Raw genomic sequence first — 14,364 nt, forward strand, 5'->3', positions numbered from 1 at the left:
AAAAAACTTTTATTCTCAAGAGCTGGGAGTATTGTCCAAGGGACGGCTGATCTGTATGCTCCACCGCCAAGACTCCATCATCACAGCAATCCCTGCAGTACATCTTTCTCTCGTACATTTACAGGCCTGAGATCAGCCCTGTATCCCACCTGTCAGGGCAGAGAGCTAAACATGTCCATCTTACTCCATTTGGCGAAAAAAAGAGAAAGAAAACACGGGGAGGAAAAAGCCTGAGAGGTGTGCTCCTCTATCTCCACTTTTCCTTTTTTCTTCATCCTACTGTAATCACAGGGCCGAGTGGGTTGCATATTTATAAATCATTTATTGGGGAGCTAATGGAATGCACTTGCAGGGAAGAGAGCCCACTTTGGCTGTAATTACTCTGGCATGAGATACTGCATACTTTCACATGGGAAGTTCCTTTTCTGTCTACCTCAGTTTATGAGATTTAAATATACATAAATATCGTTGAAGTAACTTTTTCGACGATAGAATTGCACCATTCAAACAAGCGTCTCTCACCTGTTTATTGTTCATGTAGCTTTTTTAATTCAGTCTTTATCCAGCTTGTTTACCGCAGACATATTCATTAGCAGGCTATTGCTGAAATTATTTAAATATGGTTTTATGTAAAAAATATATATCTATGTAAATACAGCATATTGTTAAAGTAGTGAAGAATCCATTTTCACAATTTTCATTTAGTTCATTGACTTATGATATGGCTGGTGGTTTTAAGAGCAGCACAGTTGTGTGGTGATTAGTGTGTTCCAAATAATTCCTTGTTCCAATCCAGGTTCAATTTGGCCTTTCTGCATGGATGTGTCTATGTGGGTTTCCTCCGGGTACTCCGGCTATAAGGCTCATTGCTAAATAAGATGTGAACGTGAGTCTAAATGGTTGTTTGTCTCTGTATGTTAAACTTGTGATACACCACCAGTCCAGGGTGTGGTCAAACTTAAACATGAGGCACACACAAATGTTGAGGAACAAATCATGTTTCTGAATAACACTAAATAACTAGCTGGGATTATGAAGTGAATAATGTTGAGTTACTTAACAATTAAGGTTACGGTGTTGGTGTGAACGAGTTCATTCCTCCAAATCAGCACAAAAGCTTTTGATTAGAGTTAATACAAAAATCTTAGTTCCTGGATATCTTACTCAGCACAGGGAGGATACTAGATGTTAAACTGGTGCCCATAAAACCTGTTTTTGCAAGTTTGAGTAAAGACCTCATTCATGACTCTTTCCACTGCCCCCACCACTGAGTATCCATCACATGAAACAATGATATATTGGTTTGGATAAAGTCTTGGATGCAAATTCAAATTTATTTCTAGATTGATTTAACATTAATTCAAATGTATCTTGGTTAGGCTCATCAAATGTGAAACAACATGCTTCATCCCTCATTAGACTGTGAACATTGTTGCATGTTAAGGTGGAACTGTAACTGACAGTAAGCGTGCTTTCACCACAGGTAGTCATCAGGAAATTAACCTGAGGCACTGCATCATAATTTCAAAACACCTCCATTTCTGCTAATTCAGACCAAAACCCCACCCCTGGTTTTCAAGATAAAATGTGGCAGCTTTTTCAAACTGCATATTAGGGGCTTAAAACCGGTGGACACAAGGCTTAAGTGTAGACGAGTGATGTTATTTCAAACTCAATATCGCCTAAGGGGAAAAATCCAAATAAATTTGTTCTTAAATATGTTCAAATCTGTGTTAACATAATTTTTCTGACAAACATCATACAACTGTAATTCATTAACAGACTAACTTATTTATACATCTTTCTGTAGCATAACTGAAATGTGCTCCTTAGGATGCTATGCAACTCCACTACCAAGTATGTGTCTGTTCTTAGATACAAACTGCAGTAAATCCTTTGATTGCTACTCCCATTCAAAACAACTGCACGTTTTTAAGTGAGCTAATGAATCCGCCCTTTTTAAACTTAATGACAAAGCCGTAGTTTTTCATATTTGGATTCATGAAACGATAAAAAAGTCAAAAATAAGATAAAATACTTCTATAAAGGAAACATTGGCCCTAATATACTTGAAGCTGATGATTGAGCAAGATACAGAGTTTACTTTGAATTGACTACATCACCTCCTCCACAGGCAGCAGCTCTTTTCTCCTCAGTTGCACAGCTTCCAAGAAATCTTCATTTGTATAGATTTTTCTGCCCTTTAATTTCTTGGCAGAAAAAAAGGACACTCTGTCTGTCTTTAAAGTGTAAAAGTTTTACAACAGTTTTCCAATAGATTCTTGGTACCGGCCAGCTCCCCGTGGTGCACTCAGTATCCATCTTTATGCCATCCAGTCCCAGGTTGTTTGAGAGCATTTGTCCAACTTCTGTCTCTGATTCACTCCAGCTCCCTCCTCTCTCGTCAGTAATCCCATCAATGAAAAGGTTTGTCCTCCTGCACTGATTTTCAGTGTGGTCTCGCATCTTAAACATCCCATACATTTCCTGCTTAGTTTATCTTATTTCCAATCTCCTTGTATCCCCTACTATCTTTTCAACTGTACCTTGGGTGAATTCCAAGCTGGTCCTCACATTTAATAAATCCATCCAGTCTTTAGTTAGATCCACACTCAAATCATTTTAGAAATCATTGTAACCACCGAGTTGTTCTCGCAGAGGTATGTGTTTTATTATACGTTTATGAGGCTTGATCCATCTCACCATGATGAACCAGGAGTTGATAGATGTCTGTACACACGATTCCGAGGCCTTTGCTGCTGTCCAATTAATACTGAGCTTGTTATTACAATATGGGAAGTTGTGAACAGAGTATGTCTGATGTTTAGCTGAGAACACAGTTGGTAGTCAACAGCAACATCTACATTTGTGTTAATGCTAGTATGGATTAGATATTGCAAAGATCTAATGACAGAGGTCAGAGATGAAACTGTAAGGATTATCAACATTTTACTCACATTACTCACATTTTATTCTTGGAAAATCTCGAGACGACTTAAATTGCAACATATTAAAGGGATAGTTCACCGAAAGATTTAAATTCTTCACCACGATGCTGATGGAGGGGTGGGTGAAGTATCCACAAAACAATTCTGGGGTCTCAGGGGTAAACAGTTTTGCAGCAGAATCCAATACAATTGAAATAGGTGACCACTTTTTCAGACGTAATAAAACAACAGAAAAAAACACAACATGCCTCCATACGGCTCATGTGGTGTCATCCACGTGTCGGCAAACCCAGACATTAAAATTTGACTCGAAACGAGGCCATTGACACAGTCCAATACCGGAAGTGGTGACACTAGCAGACGTAGCCACACAAATGTGCACCCTGCGCGTGGTCTTGGGGGAGAGTGTGTGCATATTTCTGGAGTAGCCGTGCCTACATGAACACGCTTCCGAGGAGGTTATGAGGACATACAGGCTAAAAACATGGAGAATACAACCTCATTTGAATGCCACACTAGCGGGACAATAAGTACAACAATATGAATACAGCTTCAAACTGTAATATTAATAATATACTGGCATGAAAAGCCTGGCGGCAATATTTACCACCAGTATTTTAAATATTATACTAAAAAACAGTGTCAATAAATAAAGTACGTCCACTAGAACTTTAATAAAGTACTGCTTCCCTTTTATTAATCTGTAGGCCAAGATTTATCCAAATCCTAAATGTGAAAACATATTACAATATTGTTTTTTCACAACAGTTCAGATTAATTTCCCATGCAGGCATATGCCATCAGCTTCAAGCCTGCATGAACAGATAAATGTACTCTTAGGAATCTCGTAATTAGGACAGATTATGTTTTGTCGCACCCCGTGTAGCTGCAGTGAGCTTCACTGACGAGCTGCAACAACACGGCAGGATTTTTAATGAAATGTTTCTTGGATTCTCTGTGGATTGAACACTACAGCAGCTCAGTGGTGTGCGGCTCAAGAGTTCACTCTGATTGCCAAGATGAGATATCACAACACTTCCTGATCTTTGCTGTCACAACAACAACTTCTGAGCGTTCACCTCGGCGACACCCAGAATCCCTGAACTGCTCCGGTGGTTGTCATTGTCCTTTCCCCTCTGAATCGTATCAATGCTGCCGGATCTCCCCTCCTCTGCTTTTTCCAATATGCTCTTTAACACACACACACACACAAATCAGCCACAACCGGTTTTGATGTTGCGGCTTCACTCAGATTTATCTCTTTGCAGCATTTTTCATATAGATTAACATAAACATCATTAGGGTCTTACAGTGGGTGTAGATGCTTTGTAATAAAATTAATAGTAATAATATATTTAAGCATTTCCTTATAGCTAACTGGCTTGTGAAAATGTATAAAAATTAATTATACTCACCTTGTATCTTGTACTATAATGTATTTATTTATATTAATTTATAAATTAATTATTCCTTATCTTAAAGTGAATGGTCTTTTCATTGGACAAAGTATTCTGACAGTCTTTGCCTGACGTGCCGGCACTTCACTGCTTATCATTATGGAGGACATGATAAGATGACCTGAAGTCGTACCTGTGGCTGAGGGGTAGAGCGGTCATCCTCTGACCAGAAGTGAACAGTTTAACACCAGTCTTCCCCATCTGCATGCCAAAGTGTCCTTGGGCAAGATATTGAACCGTGAATTGCCCCTCATTGAAAAAGTGCTACCCATAAATAGACAAATGTGTGGGTGATTGGGTTAATAGCAATAAAGTGCACTGTAAAGCGCTTTGAGTGGTCACCCAACTAATGGGTATAAATCACTGACTGTGATGTCAGTCCATCTGCAGAGGCCAAGTTTAATCTCAGAAGAACCAGAGTTGACTTTGCTCTTAATTCAACAGAAATTGCCTCGACCGAGCATCTGCATTCTGCCTGCCAGCTTCCTCTGAGGCATCTTTGTTTTCTCTCACTTGCTTCACAGCCTTGTTACTCTTCACCTGGATTCATTGTCCTACACCAACCCTCAACACTTATTCACAGGTCCTTCCCCATGTTTGCAGCCTGCACTGCCTTCTAGGATGAATTTGAATAGGGCAGCTGTTCTGAGTGTGGTAGGAATTATGTGCACAGGCTGCATTACCATATAATTATTTAGTTCCAAGCGTGGTGCTAAATGAAAGCTTGAGAAGTGAGGGCCTTGCAGTGATCAATACTGCTGTAATGCATCTTAATTAACCTTTTTTGCTGCAGCTCACAAACAAAGTGTAAATTTGTGCTTGCCAGTCACTCAGGTAAATTGTTTAGACTTGATATATAGGTTCTCTTCTGAAAATAGGTGGAGTGTCCATGTAACTTCAACATGATACGCTTGTCAGATTTTCTGAATTGATGAAGCTGACACATTTATATTCTGGGGCAACAGAACCATCAATACACTTCTACTTTATTAAGTTTACAATCACACAAAGACATTCACACATACATACTCACACATACTATCCTACAAATGATGAGGTTACAACACCTGAAAGTTAATTAAATGTTCAACTTTCAAAACCAGTAACGGTCACATCTCTAAAGTGATTTTAATGAAGCTTGGATGGATGATGCATTTCTATTACCGAACCACTGAGTCGCGGGTGTCATTCATATTTCATTATAATTCATGTGATAAATGAATGAAAACGTGTTTTGACTGAACTTGATATAAATAAAAGAGTTTGCAGGAGGAAGCCAGTGGACGTAATATATGTGAATCTGAAGTGAGCAATGTGAATTGGGGCGAATTGGAGAAGGTTTCAACTCTAGTGAAAGATTTACACAAGCTGAGGCTTTAACAGAAAGTTGAAAAAAACACACAGAGCTGGGGTGCATGCTGAACTTTGAGGTCAGAGCCTGAGCTGTCATGACTTATCCACACACACATACACACACACCAGACACACAGACACACACACCAGACACACACAGACACACACACACACAAGCAAAAGGGGATACACACAGAAACTCTTTGTAATTCTTACATGGTGAATCCTCAAGTACCTTCTACTAAGAATTGATAGCTGAAGAATACTCAAATATATTTTAGTGGTAATTTTCATCCTTAAACATAAAATGTAACAGATGTTCATGAGGTTGCTTCTTCCACGTACAATCTGGTCGGCATTAAAACATCTAAACCCGTGCGCTAGCAACATTACTGTAGACTCCCATTTTAACACTTACTGACTAAAACATTTTCAAATAGGACATTTTATCTTTCTGATGCATTTTATCTCTTAAATGCACAGATTGGATTATTTACTGTGTCATGAATAAGCATGAACTGCACAACAAAAATCCACTGGTCAAATGTATGTGAAAAAAACCCGTACAGAATTCAGTTTACTTTCAAAAAGTCAGGGTTGTCGTCACACTCCATGAATTCACTCACATATCTGACGTAACAAAAGCATTCACATGTTCTTACATTAACATCAAATAACAGGGCCCAGGCTATTTTTTTAGAGCAGCCAGATAAATTACATTAAACTTAACTGTAATTGCTGCAGAGTTTCTAAAGTAAAGGAAGGAAAAGTCAGAACACTTTTCATTTAACCAACAAAGCTTAAAGAACAATACAATTAAAATAAAAGTAAAAATAATATAATAATCTATAATAAGCTTGTTAGACATGTGGAGTGCATTACTTATTTTACTGCAGAGCTTTAAAACAAAAAAACAGCAGAAGGCCTCCAGCACAGTCCCATCCACAAATCATAATAGATGACTTAACAACACAAGAACAATACCATATAGAGGTGTAATTTAAATATATGCAGTCTGTGGCACAACATATACATATATATTCTAATAGTACAACAGATGCAGTGCACAGGCAAGCAGTTGCACATTTTACTATAGGATCTCAATGTAAAGGAGTAAAAGCCAGAACAGAGCAAAGTAACAATAAGGAACATAAGTATTTTAGTTTTCATGGAGACGACTTATCCATAATGTCCCACTGCACTTGTTTCTGTGGTGCTCACTGTATTTCACTGACGTTTGTTTTATGACATTAGTGTCACAAAACCACCAAAGCTGAAATCATGAGCACAAGTGGAAAACTCTCCTGGATGCTTCATTTAAATGATGAAGTCTCAACTAGTTGTCCTTAAGGCTGCACACTTCACTGCACTGCAAAAGAAAACATAGCTATTGCTTTGATGAAAAAGATTCCGGCTCCGCCTGTCCTCTCTTCAGGCCCCAGCTGTGATGGCCATTTTGTGCAGGGAATATGTTGTTATACAGTTGTGTTTTGCCTTTATTCGATAGCTGACAGTTGAGTTGTGAGGGGGTAATTGTAGAGGCAGGATCATGCAACAATTGTCTCGAACCATTAACTCAGTCTAGGGATGTTGCAGATACATGGCCGGGGTCTTAACCCTTCGTTCTGCCAGGGTGCCTGATGTGCTTCACTTTACATCAGTATGCCGTCTACAACAACTACATAATGGGACATGTAACTACATTAATGTGTATTGGTCTGTGACACAGCTGAGTTTGTATGAAAGCGAGTGTAGATGTTAACTAGTGGACTGCAGCCGAAGTGGAACGACTGCGGCCCCTGGATAATACATTTATACGAGCCACATGAGGGTTCTGTGAGAGGGCTTGTATTCCTGTTGCTGGATTGTGTAAAATAGAAATACTGAGTTTGTTTTGGGTGTAACATTTACGGCATATTGTAGCACCTTATTCTGTCCTGATGCACTGGGGACCTGTGAGTGAGTAATGTAAATTCCAATTTCGGACCTCAAGGAAGAGCGAGCTGAATTATCCTCAGCCGAGCATTTCACGGATGACCTTTCCAGTCTTCAGCGTGAGCGGCAGTAATGTGAAAGGCAGATGGAAGGCTGAGTGATAGGGGTTGTGGGGGGGTGGAGCAGTGCCCTGTGACTCTGCTCCTGTAAGTGTGCTATGAATCTCCAATGGCGTTTTAACATATCAAGAGAGGTGCTTAATTTGATAACGATCACATCAATATATGAAATCCAGTGTGCCACCAAATTCTTCACCCATGCCATGAAAAGGTCCCTCACTTTAGAGCTGGCCAGCGAGATGGAAATCACAGCTGAGAGGAGAAGTTAAGCCTCTCCCCTGGACTCCGCATGAAGCGGGAGTTAATCTTGATAAAGGCTGGATGTCCATATGAAAATGCCAAAAGTGTATTCAAGATAAGAGGCCATGAGAGCCACACTCTAGGCCTCAGACGCTGACACTTTGTGGTGTATAACTGCACTCTTGTTTCCCTCCTCTTCTGCTGCTGCCTATTGCATTCCTTTCAAATTTTGATCTTTTTCTTCCGCCCTAGTGCTTGGAAATCTTCCCCTCCACTGCCTATGGAAAACAAAGACATGTCCATACAGTAAAAATAAGCTTGTCTGGCCTCAGAGGCTCTGACAAGGTGACTCATAAAGGGGTGTTACGGACAGAGAACAAGACACTCTGGGAGAGTCTGGAAACTCAAAACCCCTCAGCTCTGGGACTGATGGATGTTCCGTGCTGGACCATCCATCTGTGATGCAACCTCATAAAGATGTCAACTACCCAAATCAAAGGCAAAAAAAGGCGCCTGTTTTGCTCATTGGCTGTCCGAAAGTCTTTGCAAGTGCATGTTTGTCAGGAACCCCGGAATGAAGAAGCGGATAGAGAGATCACTCTCTCAACACTCATCGGGTGCTGTTTTTCTTTAACAGCCGTTAAATGATGCCTTCCTGGGAGTTTTTTCCTTTTCCCCCCACCCCCTGAAGTCTCTCATTATGTCCTGCAGAGCCATCTATGATCCCAGGCATGTTTCCCATGATGCCCCATCTGTCTGTCCTGCAATGACAGAGGGCCCGGCCTCCTCTCATTCCTGTCGGACAGCTCCATCACTCACCTCTGACTGTCGCTATCTCTACATCAAAACAATGCCGTGCCAGAGTGAATTAGTATGTCCTTCACCTTGGGTGGAACCCTGTCATTACTCTGCCAACACTCAAGAGAGAAGGATGTTATTTAGCACATGTTACAGGAAGTGCATCATTGGTGTGTCCTCAAAAGCTGCAGGCACTGAAACGTGTGGGGTTTATAGGTGTCTGGCTTTTGTTGACTATCAATTTGTGCAGAAGCTGTCAAGAAAGTTTTGCACGAAACACGTCAGTACATTGAGTTGACATGAGTTTGTAAATAAACACGCTGTGAATTGTAATTTTCTACATCCTTAACTGCCATGTCTGTGGATGGCATTCGAAGTTGCACTGACACAGAATCACAAGGTGAACCAGAGTTCATGAAACTGAAGTGATGACAATCATTGTTTGGTGAAACACATCAGCCTTGCAAATGTTGATAGAATGAGTGCAAACTCCAAGGAACAGATTATGTTTAGTGTGGACAATGTGAAGATTACATTGCTCCCTATGCGCGGATTATGTGACAATGGGAGCCTTGATGCATCCTATCTTAAATTACAGCTGAAAAGTTCAGAGCACAACTTTGGAATTAGACAGTTTCACTGGTGTTTTATTTTAAGGGCGTAACAAGACAGTGCCAGGGAGACTGGATGTATCTCCTTTGCTGCATATTCATAGCATAGTTCAAAATATATACTATTATATATGTTGAATATTTGATTGATGCAGAGCATTGAGATCTGGGATGCCCTCTGAAAAAGGTTTTTTTCTTTGTTATAATTTGTTGTTATGTTATCCTGCAAGACGGTGTGGCCAGTACACCAAAATTGTTTCATGCAAGTTGTCTCATAGGGCTTTAACAAGGTGTGACATCCACACCCTTCAACATGGGTAAGTAAAAACTACAACAACAAAAAAGCAGCAGTGGCAGCTCTCACGTTATTTCTAAGATCCTTTAGGAACAATATTGAAAGTCTGCTGTATTACCCTCTGAAAGATAAAGTGTTTTATCCCAATGTTGAGGAAGTTCTTGGATGCGTTCTTTTCAATTGTATCCCCGCTACATCAAACAAGTCTCTAGACATATGCCATCCGTCAATTGTCTGCCTCTTATCTCTGGTCAGTCACACTGGAAGAAGGGTAGTCCAGCTGTTTTTTCCAGCTCCTTCTGGGGGATCCTGAGGTGTTACTTTGCTAAATGAGATATATAATCTTTCCAGTGTGTATTGGGTCTAGCCTAGGATCTGCTATCAATTTTGCGAGCCCTGAGGACCTCCAATGGGTGGCTCCCTAGAGACATCTTCATCTGATCAAGCTAAACCACCAAAACTGACTCCTCAAATGAAGGAAGGATAGTTTAAATCTCAAATTTTCCTCTGATCACAAGTTGAAATGGGAAACAAGAGACTGTGGTTGAAGAAGAAGCAGCCTAACAAATTATAGGACTTTACTGACCTATCCTGCAGCCAGGAAAGTCAGTAGCTGGACCCTGTTCTCCAGAGTATAGATCTAAGCTGCGTGGTTAAAACGCCCTGTAGCTCCAAACAAAACTTGCCAACACTTACATTGACATACCTGTGGCCAACAAGTCCTCAAACCGGAAATACCATAGTCAGTCTTTCTCCCCTTTGATATGACCTGAAGGGGCGTAACTGTGACCTCCGTAGTATTGGTTAGAATAACCAACACCCTGATAAGGTTACGAGAAAGTCCAGGTTTGCTTAGGTTTATGCGCAAAATTGGCTCGCTATAGTAACTTTGTGCAACAACAGGCGTTCACAGCACGGAGTCGGAATGAAAGAGGAGCCATTCCCCCTTATTACAAGTCAGTGAACCTTCAAAATGACGTTTACAGCCATTATAATCAAAAGTAGCATAATGTTGCTTTTGATCCTTTTATCTTTGAGAGAAGGTGTGTACTGTTGATGGTGACCGCCCATCTTTATGCAAATACTTACTGACACTGAGACAATGCACACACACTGTATATAGGCTTTGAGAGCTGCAGACAACAACTACACACAACAATAAAGGCATCATTGCTCCCTCCTCGACAATTCTGCTTTGATGACCTTGCTGCTAAACAGAAACTATGGCAGCCGCTGCTGCTGAGCAAAGGGAGCGGCATGTCCTGTGCGATACAGATCGATAGTGGGCCCCGTTGAAGTGCGCCGCCTTTATAGCTGCTGAACCTGAGCTAGAAGGGTTAAAGGGATGAGGGAGGGCAATGGCAGGCGTGAACGCAGACAGAATGCTTGATGAGGAGGAGAAGCAGGGTATGGAGCCGGGATACAGGAAGCCCTGGGCTGGGCCTGAGAAGGCAGCACTCTTGCACGCTCTGAGAGGAGAAGAGAGAAACACAAGGTCCATGACAAAGATGGCAGGGGAAAAAAGGAAATCTTCATGAATGGTTTAAAAGGGAAAGAGGAATTTGGAAGCTTACACACGGCATGGGACGAGAAATAAAACCAGTGTTTTATTTGCATTTCGGCAGGGCTTGTTGTGGAAAATGGGCATGGCCTTTCACATGGTACTTAAAAGAGGAAGTGAGACATCTTGGCTGGTAAAAGACAAACAAACTGAGCAAAAGTTAAAGAGTCAGAACTTCAGGAATACGCTGAATACGTGTTCTTTATAAAACCGTTCAAAAAACAACTGTGAAACCACTGAGCTAAGAGCAGCTGTGATATATGGATAAAAATACTGCACCCAATCTAGCTTCCATATGTTCTAAAAGCCCCACTGAGGTCAGTTTACAAGTCTTAAATGTGTTTTCATATGGTCAACCATGATGGAAAGCCACGGCCGTGACATTTTGGGTCACTTGTGGGTGTTTTGTCAGGAAGAGCCAAGAGTTGTGTGGCTGCGACCGGGGGAAATGGAAAAGCTGAATCATAGCACTGCATGAAAAGAAGCGTTTGTGTCAATCTGTGTCGCAGAGAAGTGTTGGCACATCCTTCGGTTAACGACTTTCACACGTATCTGCAGGCAGCAAAGGAAACGCTCAGGGTTCCTGCAGTTGTCAAGCCTGTGAGCTGTTGAGATTTGACCCCCCCTGCTCCAACTCCTAGAGGACGCTTTCACATGCAAATGACAATGCTCTGAGCTTCACAAATGCAAATCAGTTTCCCTGAGAGCAGATAACACCAATGTGTAAGAGGCACCAACAACTATCTGGCTGAGTAAACCAGGCTTAAAATAAATATTAAACCTGAAATTTTAAATTGTTCTTAAGTAAGTAAGTGTGCTATAATGAATTATATTGTATACCACGAACAAAGGTCAATGCAGTCAAAAGAAATGAAACAATGCACTTTATTTCAAATTTTTATTGTCATCCAATCCTAAATCTCAACAACTGTACAGAGTGGCATGATTACAGTCACTTTTTCAATTGTGCTGGTTAAATGCACAGAGGAAGTGTAAACCACACCTCTACCAGCAAATAAATGATGCTGGGTATGATCATCTGTGTCCTGTAAGCTCCAAACTTCTACTGGCTTTCCATAAAAATATCTGTCCTCCCAAAATACTGGCATCAAATTCACATGTCAATGGCAAACTAAGCTGTTCCATGAATTATAAATGGTACCTTTTCACCACTACTTTCAAAATTGCTATGAAACATTCATTGATTTAATGATTTAATAATAAAAATAGTAATATTTAATCCCCCATGGACTGCACAGTGACAAAACACAGCAGCCGGCTGTTTGGATACAACATACATCTCCACTCAGTTTGATTATTATTTTAAATATAAAGGAGACACAATATAGAGCTTAAATTCCTTCATAATTTGAACTTCAATTGTCTAATTGTTGTTATTAAACTTTCTCAGTATTCCATTAAAACAGTCAACACTTTTATCCAAAGCGACTTACGATAAGTGCATTCAACTATAAGGTTACGAACACAGAACAGCGTGAATCATGTGTGTAAATGTACTAAACACCACAAAAAATAAACCTGGCCTCAGTCAAATACTTATCCCATATGAATTAACCGCTGCTCACGTCACCCGCTCGCGTCATCAGCTGATGGACTCGTCCAATCAGAGCCTCGTAAACGCCGTGCAGCAGCGTCGAGTGTCCCGCAGACAGGAAGCGGGTCGTGTTTAGCTTGTCCCGTACGAGTGACTCTGTCTTCGGGGTAAATAACTTGCTGAAGTCGACACGACGCTGTTCCCTGGAGGAGAAGATGAGTGCGTGTGGAGGCAGAGCCGCGGGCCCGGTGTGGACGAGTCGAGGCGGAGAAGACGGGCGCACAGTCCCTGAGTTACGGTGAGCTAGAGCCGCCATGCTAACCACTAAGCTAACTGGTACATCTGAAAGCATGTCCGCCACTCTTTGGGATAGCGAGAAAGTTGCTTAAATACGAATACAGCATCGAGTGCTGGAGCAGATCTAGTGCATGTGTAAATATGTATGAATTACTTAGATGTAACAGTTTGTTCTCGTTAAGTTTTTTCATCAACGTGACTTTTTTCTGTATGTTTTCACAGCCTCAGCCCCCCCCCCCCCCCCCACACACACACACACACGCACACACACACACAAACAAAGAGGCGTTAGGCTGAGACGCTGAAAGTCCGGATTTAAAGTGCAGAAAATGAAGCCATTGAATGTAAGTAACTGTTTATGAATTGTTTTGGTGTTTTTTTGCTGTGGATCTTCCAACGGTGATGCAGCGCGGCTATTTCCGTTTATTAATAATAAAGTCATGTTACATGTGTTGTTTTCCAGCTGCCTGTCCATGACGTACAAAGACACACTATGAGCCAGTATGATCCGACCAGACCTTACATCAGCATTGAGGAGTTGTCGGAGAAGAAAGAGGGTAAGGTTATATTCATTAAATAATTTTCCAGTTACATGTAAAGGTGTATGTTGTAATTGAACTGTGCTAATTTTACTGAATGTGTTTACAGCTGATTGAAGCGGGACAGATGACATGGATCCATCCTTCCACAGCCAGGAGTGCACCGACCTGTGTCCCACACTTCATATAAGACTGGAAGCTACACTGATCTCACAGCTACACACCACAGACGTCTACACACTGGAGAAGAGTCCCACAAAGAAGTCATGACCCAGAGGCTGCAGAGAAACATTTCAAGCCTCATCTGAGTTTTTGTACAATATTTTTGCTGTATGTAAATAAAGCTTTCACTCCACATATACCTTGTTCACATTTGTTCCCTGTACAATATGTTCACCTATAACATCAAGCATCACATGAATGTTTAGTTTTAATTAACTGCAGTGCTTTTGGTAAAGGCTTACTTATAAATAATAATAAATATTAATATATACATTTTTATTATAAATATTGTGTGGGAGGGGCTTACCCCACGTGCGGAATGCTGTGACCCCACGTGTGCACTGCAATGACCCATAAGGTGACCAATAGCAACACTTCTACCAACCAATCACGAGTGACATTAGTTTCAAGGGTCTGTGGTTTCCTCCAATGGT

The 14,364-nt window shown here is 41.0% G+C and overlaps 1 long non-coding RNA gene across 1 annotated transcript; it reads left to right on the top strand.

Moving 5' to 3' along the window:
• Positions 1–13,404: 13,404 nt before the first annotated feature.
• LOC133024574 (uncharacterized) lies at positions 13,405–14,067 on the top strand. The gene is made up of 3 exons (XR_009683115.1): positions 13,405–13,513; positions 13,633–13,726; positions 13,818–14,067. It is a non-coding gene; the product is annotated as an uncharacterized LOC133024574 (long non-coding RNA).
• Positions 14,068–14,364: the final 297 nt, after the last annotated feature.

The sequence above is a fragment of the Limanda limanda genome, chromosome 18, assembly GCF_963576545.1.
Source record: "Limanda limanda chromosome 18, fLimLim1.1, whole genome shotgun sequence".
In the NCBI taxonomy this organism is placed as follows: domain Eukaryota; kingdom Metazoa; phylum Chordata; class Actinopteri; order Pleuronectiformes; family Pleuronectidae; genus Limanda; species Limanda limanda.